Here is an 18,175-nt window from a genome sequence, read left to right on the forward strand (position 1 = left end):
AGACTAGGCACTCGGGCACTTCGTGCTCCTTAACACAAGAGGACGCAAACTTCGTTGGGAGCAACAACAATCCCAACTCAGGATTTTGTCCTCAGTAGGGTTGGAACTCCAAGCCCAACCTCCCTTTCGGTCAACAACAAGGTACGAATTTCAATAACAGTTTTCAACCCACATTAAAAGACCTAGTGTAAGGCCAGAAACAAATAAATGATAACATTAGTAGGAATTTTCTTGCTAATGACAAGATCTTAGAATCTATGGCTGCGCAACTAGAGGGATTCAATTCTGTTATTAAAAATCAACTGAGCTTTAATAAAATGATAGAAACCCAAGTAGCTTAGCTTGCAACTTCATGTCCTAACACTAATGCGGGGAAACTGCTCGAGCAACCGGAAGTGCCCTCGAATGAGAAAGTTAGTGAAGTGACCATGCGTGGTGGTAAGACCACGCAAGAGCCACCTTTCCCAAAAGATGCAGGAAAGCAGTGGAAGACCATAACCGTTAGCCGTACCGAAGTTGAAGACGAAGAGTAGGAGGAGGCCGTCAACTCCAACACACCTGCTACCCAGGAAGACCCCGTGGAACCCCCGAGGACTTCACGGGACTTTCACGACACAACTGCCTTACCGTTTCCGGAGCGGATAAGGAAGCTAGTGGCCGATGAAAAATTCAGCAAATTCGTCGAAGTAATCAAGAAGTTATATGTCAATATACCACTTCTTGACGCTATGCAGGTACCCATGTATGCCAGGTATATCAAATATATTCTTGGAAACAAGCGGATGCTGCCCACCACTGAGGTCATGCATGTAACACCCGGTTTATAAAAGGACATAAACCGAGCAATCATATACGTGCCAGGATCAAGTCACACATATATACAATAGAATGAACAGTATATCACAGCACATACCATGTAAATAGATATAATAAAGCGAGTACGAATGTTATTTATTACATAAATGACAAATGTCTGATATAGAGTATGCGGAAGCGTAAAACAAGTACGAAACTCGGAAGCTGGGCGCCACAGGGACGTCGACTAGGAGACGACAACCTAGAAGACCTCGTACTCCTAGTAGCTCTGGGTGAACTCCTCCGCGTCGCCGGGAACTGAGCATCAGTAGGGTGTCCCCAAAGAGAACAAGAGGAAAAGAGTAGAGTAGGCAAGAGTGAGTACACAACTTGTACTCAACAAGTATAACACCAACTATGAGGCTCTAAGGTTGGCTGACTCAACTGCATTAGCTTTTGATCTTGGCAAAATTTTATTAAAGCTAATTACTACAAGTGGATGAATTACCATAAACCCAGTTATATAGAAATTAATCAAAATTAATTATGAACTACTGAGAACCAAACCAAACCACCCGGGGAACCCCCCTAATCAAAGGAAGATAACCCCACTAATCAAAAGGAGGATCTGGGCCGCTCATAACCATGAGCACAGCTAGTATACCAGTTTTACACTCTGCAGAGGTTGTACATCTTTACCCACAAGTCGTGAGCTACGCTAGTTGTTCATCACACTTCCGTAGGTGAGATAACTAGCAAACTCACTATGTGGCCGTTACAAAGGACCACGTTGGTAAGGTGTAACCGCTAAGGATTCAGGCTCCGCAACGATGGGGCCCACCTCAAGGGGGTACAAGATAACACAGACCAAGCCTCGCAGCGCAGGGACCATTGAAGCTCACCCTTCCTCTTGCCCCGTCGGTAAGTTACTCCCAAACCAAAATGACCTAATTAGTAAGCCAAGACCGTCCCATTCCAGTCTTGTGGTAGTGCAGTTGTCCCAGGTTGTCGCTCTATGAATCAGACCTTATGGAGAGTGGCCAACCCAGCACTAAGCACCGTGCTGGCCCCCTAAACCATGTTTCTAATAAAACATAATTTTAAGGACGCACAAGCCACTCAAGTACACAGTACAGAGGGTCGGCTCCAGAATTAAGTTGCATAAGATTATTAACAAATTAATTAAAAAGGACCTTTATGTGTGAGAGCACAGCAACCTAGCACAACTAACCAAAATGCAACCCAAGGTAATTATATAAAGGATTAATGTGGCTGGGAAATCCTTATAGGCATACAGTATTAAAATGCAGTATGAAAATGTATTTAAAAGTGATAGGTGGTGTTCATATTATACTTGCCTTCCTCAAAGTGCTCCAGCTGCTCAAAGTGTCCCGAGGAAGGTGGCTCCTAGTACTCCTCCGAAGGATCAACGTCTACTCACGATCGTAACGCCAAAACAAAGTCCAGAACATACACATACATGCAAACAAAGGCAAAAGCTAATAAATAGTACAACAATACATAAAAACAGCGAACAAAACTGGTCTAGAACTATTCTACACATTACAACGATCGCGTGGACATAAAGAACACCTAAAACGGAGCCAGAACGCGAAAACTAGGCTGAAAAGAAGATTTAGGGGCTTTTCTGCAAGAAAAACTAAGTTTACAGGGGTTTTCTGCAAAACCAGGGACCTATACATAATTAACGGTTAGATCTAGGGGCTAATGCACAAAACTACGCTGGCTGGATAGCGGGTTCTATTTGAAAGAAACTCTGGGTCCTAAACATTAAAAACCAGACCTAACTGGAATTATTTTTGAACAGGCGCGGACTACGGGTTGAATCCAGGAAAGGCCGAGGGCTCTTTAGCAAAGTGCCTGGCTGAAGCGGTATGCGCGGATCTGATCCGCTAGATCACAATCCGCGGCTCAGAATGAAGGGGTTTGCGGGATCTAATTCGGGCTTTCGGTATTAGATCTGACGATCCAGCGCGCGCGCGAGAGCGGCGGCGGCGCTAGCAGCGTCGGCGGCGAGCCTAGCAGTGGTGGCTTGCCGGAGTTCAGCAATTCGGTAACCCAGGGCCCTATTCAACTTGGTTTTGGATCCGAAGTGATGCGCGCAGCCTCGCGAACACCACTACGAGCTCAGCACAGGGGTGCAGCGCGGTGGAGCGGCCGGCAACGGCGGAGCGGGGCATAGCTACTCCGGTGAGCCATTAAGTGCGATACAAGGGAAAGAAATGGAGGGGAAAGGGCGTGGAAGCGTTCCATACTACGGTGTGTAGACCAGGGAGCATGCAGGTGTAGGAGAGAGGTGGCGGAGCAGTGGTTCGTGGCGGAGCGGCGAGTCCCGAGCTCGGTCACGACGGCGACGCGCGGGGAACGACCGTGCAGTACCCCCCTGGCACTTGGATCTGGCGTTGCTCGATGTGTGGTTGCTCTACGAAGCGAGAGCACGGGTCAAAGAGGGGAGGCGCGCCGATGGCGCGGGGTTTAGTGAGCTCACCATTCTCAGGCAGCGATCCACGGCGAGGGCGATGTTGGGCTAGGGTTTGCGGGGAATTGGAGTGGGGATAAGGTTCACGGAAGTGCGGCGGCGCTTTAAAAAGGCGCAGATTGACCCCGGCGTGCGGGACACCGCGGAATCACCGTGAGATTTGCGGGAGGCATTGTTGCGCGCGGGGACGACGGAGAAGAAAGGGGTGACAGGTGGGACCGGATTGTAGCGAGCGGTGAACGGCACGAGTGCGGGGAGCGGGGCGCTGGGCTTCGGGAGCGTAGAGCGGGCCGGCTGGGCGTGAGGCGAGCAGGTGTTAGCTGCGCCGAGGTGGGGAGCGGGAGGCGGGCCGGATGCGTGGTGTGGGGCAGGCCGAAGGAATGGAGCTGCTGGACCGTGGTGTGGGCCGCGTGCGGGGTTAGGGAGAGAGGGTGACGCGGCTGGGCCGCTGGGCTGGCGCGCCGTGCGGGTAGAACGGGAGCGGGCTGCGCGCGAGCTGTGCCGAAGCGAAAGGAGGGGAGGTCGGACTGGGCCATGGGAAGGGAAGAGGGGGAACTGGGCTGGGGTTTTGGGTAGGGTTCCCTTCTCCCTTTTCTATTTCTTTTCTCTTTTTCTTTTCCAAACTACACCCAAATCTATTTGAATTCAATCTAAATTTTGAATTCAAACCCTATCCACTCAACCAATAAATTTATGCACCAGCATGAATGCACAAACAAGTTTAACCTAGAAAAATTTTATTTACTTGTGAAACAAAATTAGATTAAATGCAATACTAATCATAATAAACCTTAGAAAATTAAATAAAGCCAATTAAATTTATTATTACAGCTGAAATTTAAATTAGAGTGTTACAAACCCTACCCCCTTACAGGAATCTCGTCCCGAGATTCTGATGGGCTGGCTAGCAAAGAGAAACAAGGATGGGATTAAGCTCTATGCACACCTGGTATCACCTGCTGCTGATCCTGATCATTCTGGGCACCCTACTTGGAGCAGTTCCCGGAAATAAGGTGGGTCTCGTCACCACTGGTATGTGCGGGACTAGTGGGAGATCCTGGATCCTGAGCCTTCATGGTTTGTCTAGTGCACACCCTTTGGCATTGTTGAACCTGGTTACACCCTTCCACTTTGGATGGGACTGAGCGAGGCACTGGTGCTACCGGTGACAGGCGCTTCAGTGGACAACTTTTGGCATAATGACCTTTTTGCCCGCATTGGTAGCACATGCGGCGGCGGTGAATGGCGCTACTTGGTTGACCTCCCAGTGAATTTAACATCCCATCTTGCATTATTTCTGCTGCTTGCTTTTTGGACTCCTTGCGACCGCGTGGCTGAATCACCTTCATAGTGATAGTCAACCCATCAACATAAACATAGAGGGCTTGGTTCTTGACCTGTGTATCTCTAGAGCACTCAGGATCCTTTCTCTTCTGGATGGTATGTAGCTCATCGACCGATGGAAAGTCAAGGAAAAGGGAATCCTCTGCTAGCTGCTCTTGATGAGACATATTTCTCTTTGTACTGTAGAACAACCTATGGTTCCTCCTAGTTGTTTCTTCATCTTCAGTCGCACGAACTTGACGACAAGGAACGCCATAGAATTAGCAACACGGGCAACTTTTCTCACCATTCTTCGGGTGGTATGTTGTTTGCGAAGACTGATCTTGTACCGTTATCGGTTGCTCCACGGAAACTGTTGCATGAATACCATCACCCATTGCACTGTCTCCAAGGTCTTTTTGTTCTGCCGACATCTGAGCTGGGATAAAAGGAAGCATAGATTGGTAAGGTCAAAGAAGAGAGAAAACCCCACTATGTAAGGTTCTATCTTATTTAGACAACACTGCCCATGCATCACTGTTGCTAACTCCAGATAGGTGTTACATAAATTCGAAAAAGGAAACTATAGCATAACTCTTCTGCCTCATCTGAGAGATTCTCAAATTCTTTTGTACTATCTGTAGGCCGGGGTGTCACAGTGCAGTTAACGGAAGAGTGTAGCGCTGCTATACTCGATCCTCTCCTGGTGAAGAAGAAAGACCCAGGCTGCCCCACCATCACTTGCTCGATCGGGGCTCAACATTTCTCCAGTGCACTTTGTGACTTGGGAGCAAGCGTCAGTGTCATGCCAAAGGTAGTTTATGATAAACTTAACCATCATGCACTTGCCCCTACTGCCATGTGTTTGAAGCTAGCGGATCAAACGGTCCTCTGTGTAACACCCGGTTTATAAAAGGACATAAACCGAGCAATCATATATGTGCCAGGATCAAGTCACACGTATATACAATAGAATGAATAGTATATCACAGCACATATCACATAAGAAGACATAATAAAGCGAGTACAAAAGTTATTTACTATATTAATGACAAAATGTCTGATACAGAGTATGCGGAAGCGTAGAATACATATACGAAGAAACTCTCGGAAGTAGGGCACCACAGGGACGTCGACTGGGAGACGAACGCCTAGAAGTCCTCGTAGTCCTGGTAGCGCTGAGCGAACTCCCTCGCGTCGGCAGGAACTGAGTAGCAGTAGAGTATCCCCAAGAGGAAAAAGAGTAGAGTAGGCAAGAGTGAGTACACAACTTGTACTCAACAAGTATAACACAAACTATGAGGCTCTAAGGTTGGCTGACTCAACTGCATTAGCTTTTAATCTTGGAAAATTTTATTAAAGCTATTTACTACAAGTTGATGAATTACCATAAACCCAGTTACATAGTAATTAATCAAAATTAATCATGAACTATTGAAAACCAAACCACAACCATACCAAAACCCCGAGAGGCACCCCCCTCGTCGGAAGGAGATAACCCCACTAATCAAAAGGAGGATCTGGGCCGCTCATGATCGTGAGCACGGCTAGTATACCAGTTTTACACTCTGCAGAGGTTGCACATCTTTACCCACAAGTCGTGACCTACGCTAGTTGTTCATCACACTTCCTTAGGTGAGATGACTAGCAAACTCACTACGAGGCCGTTACAAAGGATCACGTTGGTAAGGTGTAACCGCTAAGGATTCTGGCAATCCAACGATGGTACCCACCTCGAGGGGTACACAGACCAAGCCTCGTAGCCTGGGAACCATTGAAGCTCGACCCCCCTCGTGCCCCGTCGGTAAGTTACTCCCGAACCAAAATGACCTAATTACTAAGCCAAGACCGTCCCATTCCAGTCTTGTGGTAGCGCTGTTGTCCCAGGTTGTCGCTCTATGAACCGGTCCTTATGGAGAGTGGCCAACCCGGCAGTAAGCACCGTGCTGGCCCCCTAAACCCTGTTTCTAACAAAACCATTTTATAACGAGACGTGAGCTAACCAAAATGACCAAGTGTGTTATAGCGCGGCACCTAGCACAACTAACCAAAATGCAACCCAAAGGATATATATAGATGATATAAAGTGGCTAGGAAAGTCCTTATAGGCATACAATATTAAAATGCAGTATGAAAATGTATTTAAAGTGATAGGTGTTGTTCATGTTATACTTGCCTTCCTCAAACTGTTCCTGCTGCTCGAACTTCTCAGAAGATGGCTCCTAGTACTGGTACTAGGGCTCCTTAGATGGATGAACGTCTACTCACGAACACATGGCCAAAAACAATACACAACATAAACATACATGCAAACAATAGCAAAAACTAAGAAACAGTACATCAATACATGAAAATAGCAAACAAAACTAAGCTAAAACTATTCTACGCGTTACCACGATCGCGTGGACATAAAGAACGCCTAAAACGGAGCTAGAACGTGAAAACTAGGCCAAAAACAAGTTCTAGGGGCTTATCTGCGAGAAAAACTAAGTTTCTGGGGCTTTTCCGCAAAAACCGAGGGTCTAAACGTAATTAAACAACAACTCTGGGTTTAACTTGCAAAAACAGCAGCCAAGGACGGCGGGTTCAAATTCTAAAGAGTTCAGGGGGCTGGGCGCTAATTTCTGGGCTAAACTGCAATTTCTTTTGAATAGAGGTGGACTGCGGGTTGATTAGCAAAGAGTCCAGGGACTCTTTAACAAAAGTACCACAGCGAAACGGTATCTTTGGATTTAGGCCGTTGGATCGTGATCGCGCGGTCCAGATTGATCCGGTCGCCGTTCTAATCTTGGGTGTCTATCTCTGATCGGATGGCTCAGGGCCAAAGGGCGTGCGGGGCGGCGGCGGAGCTCGCCGGAGACGTGCTCCCACGGTGGCGCTGCGCCGGAGAAAGCCGAACTCGGCCTTCCTGGGGTGGATTCGAGCGGGGCTGAGGTCTGGAAGCACCTACACGGCACGCGTGATCTACAGGTGGCACTAGCGAAGCTTGGGGAGGTCTGGAGCGGCGGTTTCGTCGGCGGTGGTGGCCCTGCGCGACAGGGTTCGCCGGCGTGCGCGCAAGCGGGCTGCTGGAGTGCGCTACGGCTAAAACAACCAGCATGAAAGCACAGCGGGGACTAGGGGTGCTCATCGAGCTTGGAAACGGGCGGAGATGCGGCGTAGAGGGGGGCCGGCGACGAGGTCCGGGCGGCGGCGCTCGGACGGGGTCGGAGACGGGTCGAAGCAGGGGGCCTCCGGGAGTCTGGGCGGCGCGGATCGATGCGGGATGATCTTGCGGGGGTGCTACGGGGTCAAGAGGACCGGAGATGGGCCGGCGGCGAGGAAATGCGGCGAGGCCAGAGCTCACCTGCGGCGGTACGCCGGGGCAATTCCGGCGCTGCACAGGCGGAGGTCGGGGAAGAAAGGACTGGCGAGGATCCTGGGTGTGCGGCGGAGCTGTTGCGGTGGTTTGCAGGCGTAGGGGCGCGGCGGTGTGGCGTGGCCGGGTTTGAGCAGAGCTTTTGCGCCGGCGGAATGATGGGGAGGCGGCGGCTAGGGTTACGCAGCGCTGAGTGATGGATGAGGGTCAGAGGGGGGGCTCTTGCGGTGGTTTAAAGGAGGACGCCGGGGATCTCGGCATGGGAGCAGGGAAGGAAAGCCACGGTGGTTTCGGCCGGAGATCTCGGCGGGCCGTTCCGCGAGGAAGACGACCCTGCCAGGCGGGCCCGGCTGGTCAGCGAGACGGGCGTGCGGCGCTGGCTGGGCTGCGCGTGGAGAGCGGGGGCGCGTGCTGGGCCGCGCGCGGGAGAGCGGGCCCAGGGAAAAGAGGCCGCGGCAAGGGTTGCTGGGTCGGGCTGCCGGCTGGTTTGGGCCGTCTGCGAGGGAGAAAGAGAGTGGGCCGCCGGGTTGGGCTGCCATCTGGGTTTGGGTTTGGGTTCTTTTCTATTTCTTTCTCCTTTCTAATTCTATTTTCCTATTTCAAACACTACTCAAACTAAAGCCATTTGAATTCAAATTCAAATTTGAATTCAGCTCTAGCACTCAAACAAAAAGAACAATGCACCAGCATGAATGCAACAAACATTTTTATCCTAGAAAAATTTTAATTCCTTGTGAAACAAAATTAGATTAAATGCAGGCTAAACAAAATAAACCTTAGAAAACTAAATAAAACCAATTAAATTTATTATTAAATGCTGGAATTTAAATTAGGGTGTTACACTCTGTCCCGGGGTAATAGCAGAGAATATCCCGGTGAAAATCCGGAATTTCTTTATTCCCGTCGACTTCATCGTGCTCGATATGGAAGTCGACGCCATGACGCCGCTCATCCTGGGCAGGCCATTCTTGAGTACAGCAAACGCCCACATTGATGTCGGGGCCGGAGAAATCCAGCTCAACATCAATGGCCAGCAGGAGAAGTTCTCCTTCAAACCAAAGGTCGAACAATGCAACCAAGTCAAAGAGGTCCGAAGGAAGAAGAAACCCGAGAAAGAGACAAAAAAACCATCGCTTCTAAACATCAAAGCCCTCATCGCATTCGTGGAGAATCTGCGGATTCAGGAGGAGCTACGACTTCAGGAGGAAGCGAAGCAAATCAAGCTTCACAATCAGAAGAATGCCAAACATCGAATCCAGCGTAACAAATTTTTGGAATCCCAGGAAGTAAAGGTCGAAGCGCAACCCACACCCAAGAAAGTGTGGCGGAAGAAAGTGTCATCGCCCAAGACTCCATCCAGCGACAACAATCGAACTGAAGGAATGGAGAGTCCGGCTCCGGACTCAAAACCAGAGCCCTCGCCATGAGGTACGTGGCACATATCCATCACTTGCATTGCATATAGGATAGTTTAAATTTTTCCATGCATAATTTTCTTTCAATCTTGCATATTCATGTTTTGAATTTCGAACAACCCATGTTTAAAATTTGAAAGTTTTGCATCAGAGAACTTCACAAAAAAATTCGAAAATTCTTGGCCGAGCTCTAGGCCGGCCGGCCCCACCTAGGCCGGCCGGCCCCACCTCTTTTGTGTTTGTCTGGAACCAGCAGGGGGTGGAGACTTTGATTAAGAGCGAAGCAAAGGCAAAAGGGGGAGAGCATGGGAACGTGTAGAGGCATGCCGAGTGGCCTCAACAGGGCCGGCCGGCCTCTACCATCCACCCATGTCCCATCACCACCGACGGGGAGCACCATACCTACATGCCTAATCACTAGAGCTTCGACGTGGAGCAACGGACGCCGCTCAGGGGGCTGACCGACCTGCCCCAGGCCGGCCGGCCTAGCCTCTACGCGCGGCTATAAAAGCCAGCCAGGGCGACAATCTTCGGTGCACCAGAAGCTCAGGTACTCGTGATCATAGCCTGAGCTCTTGAATCCCTTCTATCTTCCTTGAGTTTCTTCCCTGATAGAGCTCTTTTGAGTTGATTAGGAGAAGAACTCAAGTGCTAGCTCGCCTAAAAACAAAATTTGAGTTGTAATTAGTGAAGTTCATAAACCAGAAAACACAAAAATATTTCCCTTCTAAATAAATGGCACGCTGAATGTTGAACATTTGTGGTGGTTTAACGCCCCGCAAGAACAACTAACGACTAACGCTAACCCTCCTCTTAACTTCCTGTTTCCTTCGGGTGTTGCTCGTGCTAACCTTTTGCAGGCATCTTGATAACCCAAGCAAAAGAGAAGGTCAAGAAGGCGTTCTCGAGAAGGTTGAGAAGCTCGCGGAGTTCCTCTTCTTCTCGGGATAACATGTCGGTCGACTCCGGTCACCGCTCGCATGCATCCCGGGAAGAAGAAGAAATTCCCGCAGTCCCAAGAAGTTGCTTCTGCATCAGGATCTAGACGATGGTCGAGCAGATCATCTACAAGAACGACTACGAGCGGCAAGCACTCGAGTTGCTGAAGAGGCAAACTTATGCCCATGACAAGAGGTTTGAAACTCGTTTGCTCATCATGACGAGACTCTTGCAAGACATGAACCAAGCTTTCACTGTCGTCAGATGGGAGAACTTCGCCGACATCGTCGAGCCAGGTTTGCATCTCTTGACCATGGAGTTTCTTATGTCTCTTACCGTTGAAGAAACCAGCACTGAAACTAAAGTTTACTTTCGGTTCTTTAACGAGCAATTTGAAATGACTCTACAATATTTTAGTGTTGCTTTGGGTTTTAATAAAAGATGCATCCTAAACCCCAACACACTTGTTGAGCGCTATCAGTATGATCGTAGCTCTTGGTGGAGTGAAATTTCTAATGAACCCGTGAGTAGTAAGAATAGCATAGTTTCAATTCATAATCCTACTCTGAGGTTTCTCGCCAAGTGGCTCTCCATGGTTGTGCATTCCCGCACAGACCTTCGCCTCTGCAGCTCGCCTGAGCTGCAGTGTCTGTACGCTATGGCGAACAAGATTCTCTTCTCGCCTGTCCGGAGCATGCTTGCTCATTGGCAGAAGATGATTACGGCTAAAGGCCCCATCGACATAACCCCACTGGACACCCGTGTGGCGAGGTATGTCAAAGCGATGGAGGGCGCTGAAGTCACCTTCTTGCCCGAGACGGAGGCGTACAGATATGAGGTCGGTCTTGAGCATTTTGTGCAAGGGCACATGATGGGGGAAGGGCCAGAAAATTCTATCTTTATGTGCTATCCCGGGTATGATAGGGAGATCAAGCTTCCATGCCCGAGACTCTCTTTCTACTCGGTGAAAAGTCTAACATTGCAGATGGAGAAAAGAGAACCCGCACGACGGAGTGTTGTAGGTCCACAGACGAGGAGCAGGACACAGTGCGGACAAGCCAAAGCAGGACCTTCACGACACGCCTCGGCACAGCCGGGGCCATCCACGGAGAACATGAGCTTCGAGGAGGCGTACGGTCATTAAAACTATGACCCGTACCAGGCCGGCAGCAGCGGATTCGCTGGTGGACAAGGACCGTACTACCCCGCAGGTATGCATTCATCTTATGGTCCATAGATGGGTCCCTCATCATCGGCACGCTTCAACTATGAGGATCCGATTCTTCGGAGCATCGTGGACCTTTCAAACCGCATCAGCACACTTGGGATGCAGGACACGATGACACACAACACCCAGCTCACCCAGGAGAGCTGGGGGTTGACCTTTGCCTTGTAATACGACATCTCAAACTTCTTCATCCACCTTGGGATGGACTATCAGCAGTCCCAGCCGTACCAGCACTAGCAGCACCAGCCATACCAGCAGGAGAACAATGACGACGAGGAGAACAACAACAACGATGATGATGAGGACCCCGACGAGGGAGAGCAGGACTCCGATGAGGAGGACTGAGCTTCATCGAAGCTTGAGGGGGAGTCACACTACCAGGTAAGTCATCGCACTTGTTCTTTCCATTCAGTAGCCATGCCAAAAAAAATAGTAGTAATAAATAATCTCTTAACAAAAACCCCAAAAATATTTCCATGCTTTGAATAAAATATATGAGTGGAAATCCGTGTGAGCTCTCACTTTGGAAATAATGAAAAGTTGCACTGTTTAAACTCTGTATGTGCCTCGTTTATAGCTTTTTACTCTCCTAGTACCTGAACTAGTTGGTACATAGTAGTCCCACTGAACATTTGGTTGTGTGGAGGCATGAGTTTAATTTCTAAAGTCTAAGTTGTTGCGGGATTCGAGATAGCCCAAACCGGAATTTAAACTACTTGCTCTAGTAGGGAACCCCTCGGAATTCTTTTAAACTAAAATTTTGGTGAAGGTTTCCCATAGTTAAAATGACCCATCCAGAGCCTTATATTGCATAAACCATTTTGAGCTATCTGAAGTTACTTTGAGCTTTGTCGAATGGTGCATCCACTTCGGGAATGGTACTTGCCTTCTACAGGTCTTTATCCCACAAAATCCACCATTTGCTAGCCCAAACATAGCTGGCCTATCAGTCACCCACTCTGGGTATTGACATCCACTCTTGCCAGCTATGTCTCCCCCACAATTACCATCTCAAAAAAAAACCACAGTTCATTCCACAAAAGCCTCCCATTCAAACTCCAAAGAAATTCAAGATATTTCGGCAAAGGAGAGTGGAGTATCTTCTTTAAAAAAGAGAGAGAGAGAAAGAGAGGTCCACTCTCCATTTCAAGTTGCAAATTATGGAGTTCAAATAAATCCAAATGGGAGGCCATCCATTTCATCCACTCCATACCCTCCAAAAACCCCATGTTCCATGAGACCTGGATTTGGCTAAGTACCGACCCCGACTTGGATCACCCTTCGGCTAAGCAATACAGGTAACCAAGGTATGCATACATCTTCCTATAGACTCCACATATCAGCCTTAGAGATACGAAGAAGATGGTCATATTTCTCAACCATATGTGAGGATCATACACTTTGAGAGACTCGAGAGTACCATTGGGAAACCTGAACCCCTTTTGAAAAATTCTTGCAAAAATCCGAGTTGGGAACCTGAATAGGGAGCAGGGAACATTCCGGTGAAGGTTGTTCAGTCTAACAACCACTCAAGACCGAGGGATGAAAAACAAATACGCCCCATCCTCCAAAACCTTAGGTATGTTCCAACTTTTCTTAAGTACATACGAGAAGAGTAATATGCTGTGCACAAGGTACCTGCATGGGGGTAAACATTGATGCAACTCCTGATCCACCGAGCCTCAGTTTAAGCTTTGCTCGAGGACGAGCAAAAGTTTAAGCTTGCAGGGGTGTTGACGGCCATAATTCCACATTCTAAGCCATCAACTTCTTGGAATTAATACGAGCTTTACACTATATTCCATTTATATTTAGTTTATTTCTAACGAGTTCCACGAGTTTGGATGATTTTTTATTCTAGGAACAGGTACACCAAAATTGAGCAGAATTGGGCAAAATCCTAGGCCGACCGGTCTCTCCTATGCTGGCCGGCCTGGCACCTCCATAGGCAAGGCTCCGGCTTCAAACCTGTAACACCCTAATTCAAATTTCAGTATTTAATAATAAATTTAATTGGCTTTATTCAAATTTCTAAGGATTTTTGTGCTAGTCTTGCATTTAATCCAATTTTTGTTCCTCAAGTAATTAAAATTTTCCTTAGGTTTAATTGTGTTGTTGCATTCATGCTGGTGCATTAATTTATTTGTTTGAGTGCTAGTTGTGAATTTAAATTTGAATTTGAATTCACCTAGTTGTGTGATAGTTTGGATTAGAAATAGAAAAGGAAAACCCAAAACAAAACTCAAACCCAAACCCATAGCAACCCAAAACCCACACCAGCCCAGCCCAACACCCTTTCCAGCGGCCCAGCAACCCCACGCCGACCCAGCTCTTCTGCGCGGGCCCAGCGACCCCGGCCCTCACCTCGGCCCAGCGTGCCAGCGCGGCCCAACTCCGCACGCCCCGCAGCCCGGCCTGCCTCGCGTCGCCGCTCAGCCCGCTCGCCCCGCTCCGCAGCGCGCGTCGCCCTTCCCCGTACCGCTGACCAGCCTGGCCCACCGGTCAGCGCGTCTCCCCTTCCTCCTCTCCCCTCGCGCCCGTGCAACGGCCGCGGCGTCCGCCCGAGATCTCCGGCAAAACCACCAGGGATTCCCTTCCCCAACCGCACCCGCGATCCCCAGCTCCTCCCTTTAAACTCGTCCCTGTGGCGCCCTGCTCAGCTTCGGAGAGTTTTATCGTATTTGTACTTCGCTTCCTCTGTATCAGACATTTTTGTCTTTAATGTAATAAATAACATTCGTATTCGCTTTATTATATCTTTTTACGTGATATGTGCTATGATATACTGTTCATTCTGTTGTATATACGTGTGACTTGATCCTGGCACGTATATGACTGCTCGGTTTATGTTCTTTTATAAACCGGGTGTTACAGAGCACATTCTGCGACGTGTTGTGTTAGTCGAGTCGTATGTTAAACTCGGCTAAGTTGTGAAAATTGTCTGCTTGTTATTATGCAAATGTTTGATTTGGATCTTTGGTTGATTGCATAGTTTAGCCGTTGAACTTGTTCAAAAGAAAATCAGTCTTAAGTTAAAGTTAATTAAATAATAAAATGAGTTAGATCGTTGGGGGTAAAACCATCCACTCTATCCTCTCTACCTTATCATGCCCTGGGTTTATGTCTTGTTGAGAACAAGGATAGCGCGAAGAGAAGGTGATATCCAGAGATTCACCGACGAGGACGTCGGTTTCTGTAAGGGGGTAGGGATGTGACACCCCGTCCTACAAATAGTACAAGAGAAGTTGAGAATCTCTCCGATGAAACAGAAGAATTATGCTCTAGTTCCTTTTTCCCGGATTTATGTGACATTTATCTGGAGTTATTAGCAGTAATGCCTGTGCAGTGTTGTCTAAATAGGATAGAACCTTAAATAATGGAGTTTTTTCTCTCTTCCTTGACCTTACCAATCTGTGTTTCCCCTTTGCCCCAGCTCAGATGTCGGCAGAACAAAAAGACCTTGGAGACCGTGCAATGGGTGATGGTGTTCATGCAACAGTTTCCGTGAAGCAGCCGACGATGATACAAGATCAGTCTTCGCAAACAACACACCACCCGAAGAATGGTGAGGAAGCTTGGCCGTGTTGCCAATTCTACGGCGTCCCTTGTCGTCAAGTTCGTGCAACTAAAGATGAAGCCACAGCTAGGAGGAACCAGAGGTTGTTCTCCGGTACAAAGAGAAAGATGTCTCATCAAGAGCAGCTAGCAGAGGATTCCCTTTTCCTTGACAGTCCATCGGTCGAAGAGCTACAGACCATCCAGAAGAGAAAGGATCCTAAGTGCTCTAGAGATGCACAGGTCGAGAATCAAGCTCTCCATGATTATGTTGATGGGTTGACTATCACTATGAAGGTGATTCAGCCACGCAGTCACAAGGAGTCCAAAGAGCAGGTAGCAGAAATAATGCAAGATGCGATGTTAAGTTCATAGGGAAGTCAACCAAGTAGCACCATTCACCACCACCGCAAGTGCTACAAGTGCGGACAAAAAGGTCACTATGCCAAAGGTTGTCCACAGAAGCGCCTTTCACCAGCTCCACTGCAGGCGGGACAGCAGGGGCGCCCAGCTCAGCCCAGGACGCCAGCACAGGGCAGAGTGAACCACGTGACGGCCGAGTCAGCGGCCAAGGACTCCTAACGTGGTTATTGGTACGTTCATGGTCAACTCCCATCCAGCTATAGTGCTTTTCGATACTGGTGCTACTCATTCATTCATCACCAAGTCATATGTTGAGCAGCATAGTTTCTTTACCACCCCATTAAAGAAGTATCTGCTAGTCTCTCCACCGGGAGGGGAGTTGAGATCCCATATTGTTAGCCCTCGAGTCAGTATAGCCATAAGGGGGGCAACGTTCAGTACTGCTCTGAGGGTGCTAGACACCAAGGGTATCGATGTGATTCTGGGAATGGATACTCTTGCCAAGTGGGGAGTCAGAGTTGATTGTGCTCAGCGGTCAGTTCACTTGTTAGCATCTAATGGCCAAGAAGTGACAGTCAGTGCTACAGAGCCTTCTGGTTTTCTTCATCAGATGGAGGCTAGAACCACAGATGGTATTCGTGTGGTGTCTGAATTTCCGGACGTCTTTCCGGAAGACTTGCCAGAAGAAGGAAGAGGAGTTGATGAAGACATATCCTAGTCTCTTTGCTAGCTAGCCTAGAATCTCGGGACGAGATTCCTGTAAGGGGTAGGATTTGTAACACCCTAATTCAAATTTCAGTATTTAATAATAAATTTAATTGGCTTTATTCAAATTTCTAAGGATTTTTGTGCTAGTCTTGCATTTAATCCAATTTTTGTTCCTCAAGTAAAAATTTTCCTTAGGTTTAATTGTGTTGTTGCATTCATGCTGGTGCATTAATTTATTTGTTTGAGTGCTAGTTGTGAATTTAAATTTGAATTTGAATTCACCTAGTTGTGTGATAGTTTGGATTAGAAATAGAAAAGGAAAACCCAAAACAAAACTCAAACCCAAACCCATAGCAACCCAAAACCCACACCAGCCCAGCCCAGCACCCTTTCCAGCGGCCTAGCAACCCCACGCCGACCCAGCTCTTCTGCGCGGGCCCAGCGACCCCGGCCCTCACCTCGGCCCAGCGCGCGCGCTCGCGCCAGCGCGGCCCAACTCCGCACGCCCCGCAGCCCGGCCTGCCTCGCGTCGCCGCTCAGCCCGCTCGCCCCGCTCCGCAGCGCGCGTCGCCCTTCCCCGTACCGCTGACCAGCTTGGCCCACCGGTCAGCGCGTGTCCCCTTCCTCCTCTCCCCTCGCGCCCGTGCAACGGCCGTGGCATCCGCCCGAGATCTCCGGCAAAACCACCGGGGATTCCCTTCCCCAACCGCGCCCGCGATCCCCGGCTCCTCCCTTTAAACTCGTCCCTGTGGCGCCCTGCTCAGCTTCGGAGAGTTTTATCGTATTTGTACTTCGCTTCCGCTGTATCAGACATTTTTGTCTTTAATGTAATAAATAACATTCGTATTTGCTTTATTATATCTTTTTACGTGATATGTGCTATGATATACTATTCATTCTGTTGTATATACGTGTGACTTGATCCTGGCATGTATATGACTGCTCGGTTTATGTTCTTTTATAAACCGGGTGTTACAAAACCAGTGACAATATTACACAATCAAGAGGCTCTAAGTCGAGGGTTAGGCCTTGGTTCCATTGGAAACACCGAAAGGCCTCAACATCCATCCAAAAGTTCATAAGGCAGCCAAAGATCACAAAGATTGCAGGACCCCACTTCCCTGGAGAAAGTTCAAGAGCAGAGTAAGGCCTCGGCCAAGTTAGAGGCCGAGATGGGCCAGAGGGAGGCCGGCCGGCCTCCCCCAGGCCTGCCGGCCTAGCAACTGCAAAACTGACTCGAGACCACCTGCCAACCGCCTCCAGGAAGTGATCAGAGCCACTGTCTAAAGGTCGGTGGCCACGTGGCAGGATCCCCAGGACGGCCGGCCTAGGGGAGGGCGGCCGGCCCCACTTGGAAGCCTCTCAGGCTGGGACTGGGCGTGGAAGCTAAGCACAACTGTCATACCTACTTTCAACCGACGCTACCTACAATACCGGCCAGTTACAGACCTTGGGAGGCTATAAAAGGAGGCACCATCCCTCACTCAACACACACACCATTGGAGCTCTTCTCTTCCACTTTTACTTTCTAGAGTAGGTTAGTAGCTTGGGAGTTAGAGTCGAGTCGAGCTTGCTCGGGATTCCGGAGTCGTTGGAAGTCTGGTATAGTTCTTGTATCTTTTTTTGACTTTATTAATATAAGTTATCTTCTTTATTTTCTGAGTCAGCTTTACTTTCCGTAGTCTTTTATTTACTAAAGTCTGAGGTTCAGCTTGAGCACGAAAGTTTTCCTTTAGCTTAGGCTAAGTTATCTAGTTCTCGCCCGGACTAGAGTATCTCAAGTTAGCGCTCTAGGTTGAGGGGGATTTCTCTCGAAGGCCTCGAGAGAAATCCTAACACCGAGTGCAGACGTGGTGTATGACTTTAGTGTTAGCTAGAAAGTGTGTTCCACCCCACGGAACCGTTGTGGTAGTCGGTAGGTGGTGACAGCCCTATCTGTCCTTTGTAGTCCACCACGTTCGGGTGTTTTCATAGCAGTAGTGCAGGTTACC

The sequence above is a fragment of the Panicum virgatum genome, chromosome 2N (genome assembly GCF_016808335.1).
Source record: "Panicum virgatum strain AP13 chromosome 2N, P.virgatum_v5, whole genome shotgun sequence".
NCBI classification, from domain to species: domain Eukaryota; kingdom Viridiplantae; phylum Streptophyta; class Magnoliopsida; order Poales; family Poaceae; genus Panicum; species Panicum virgatum.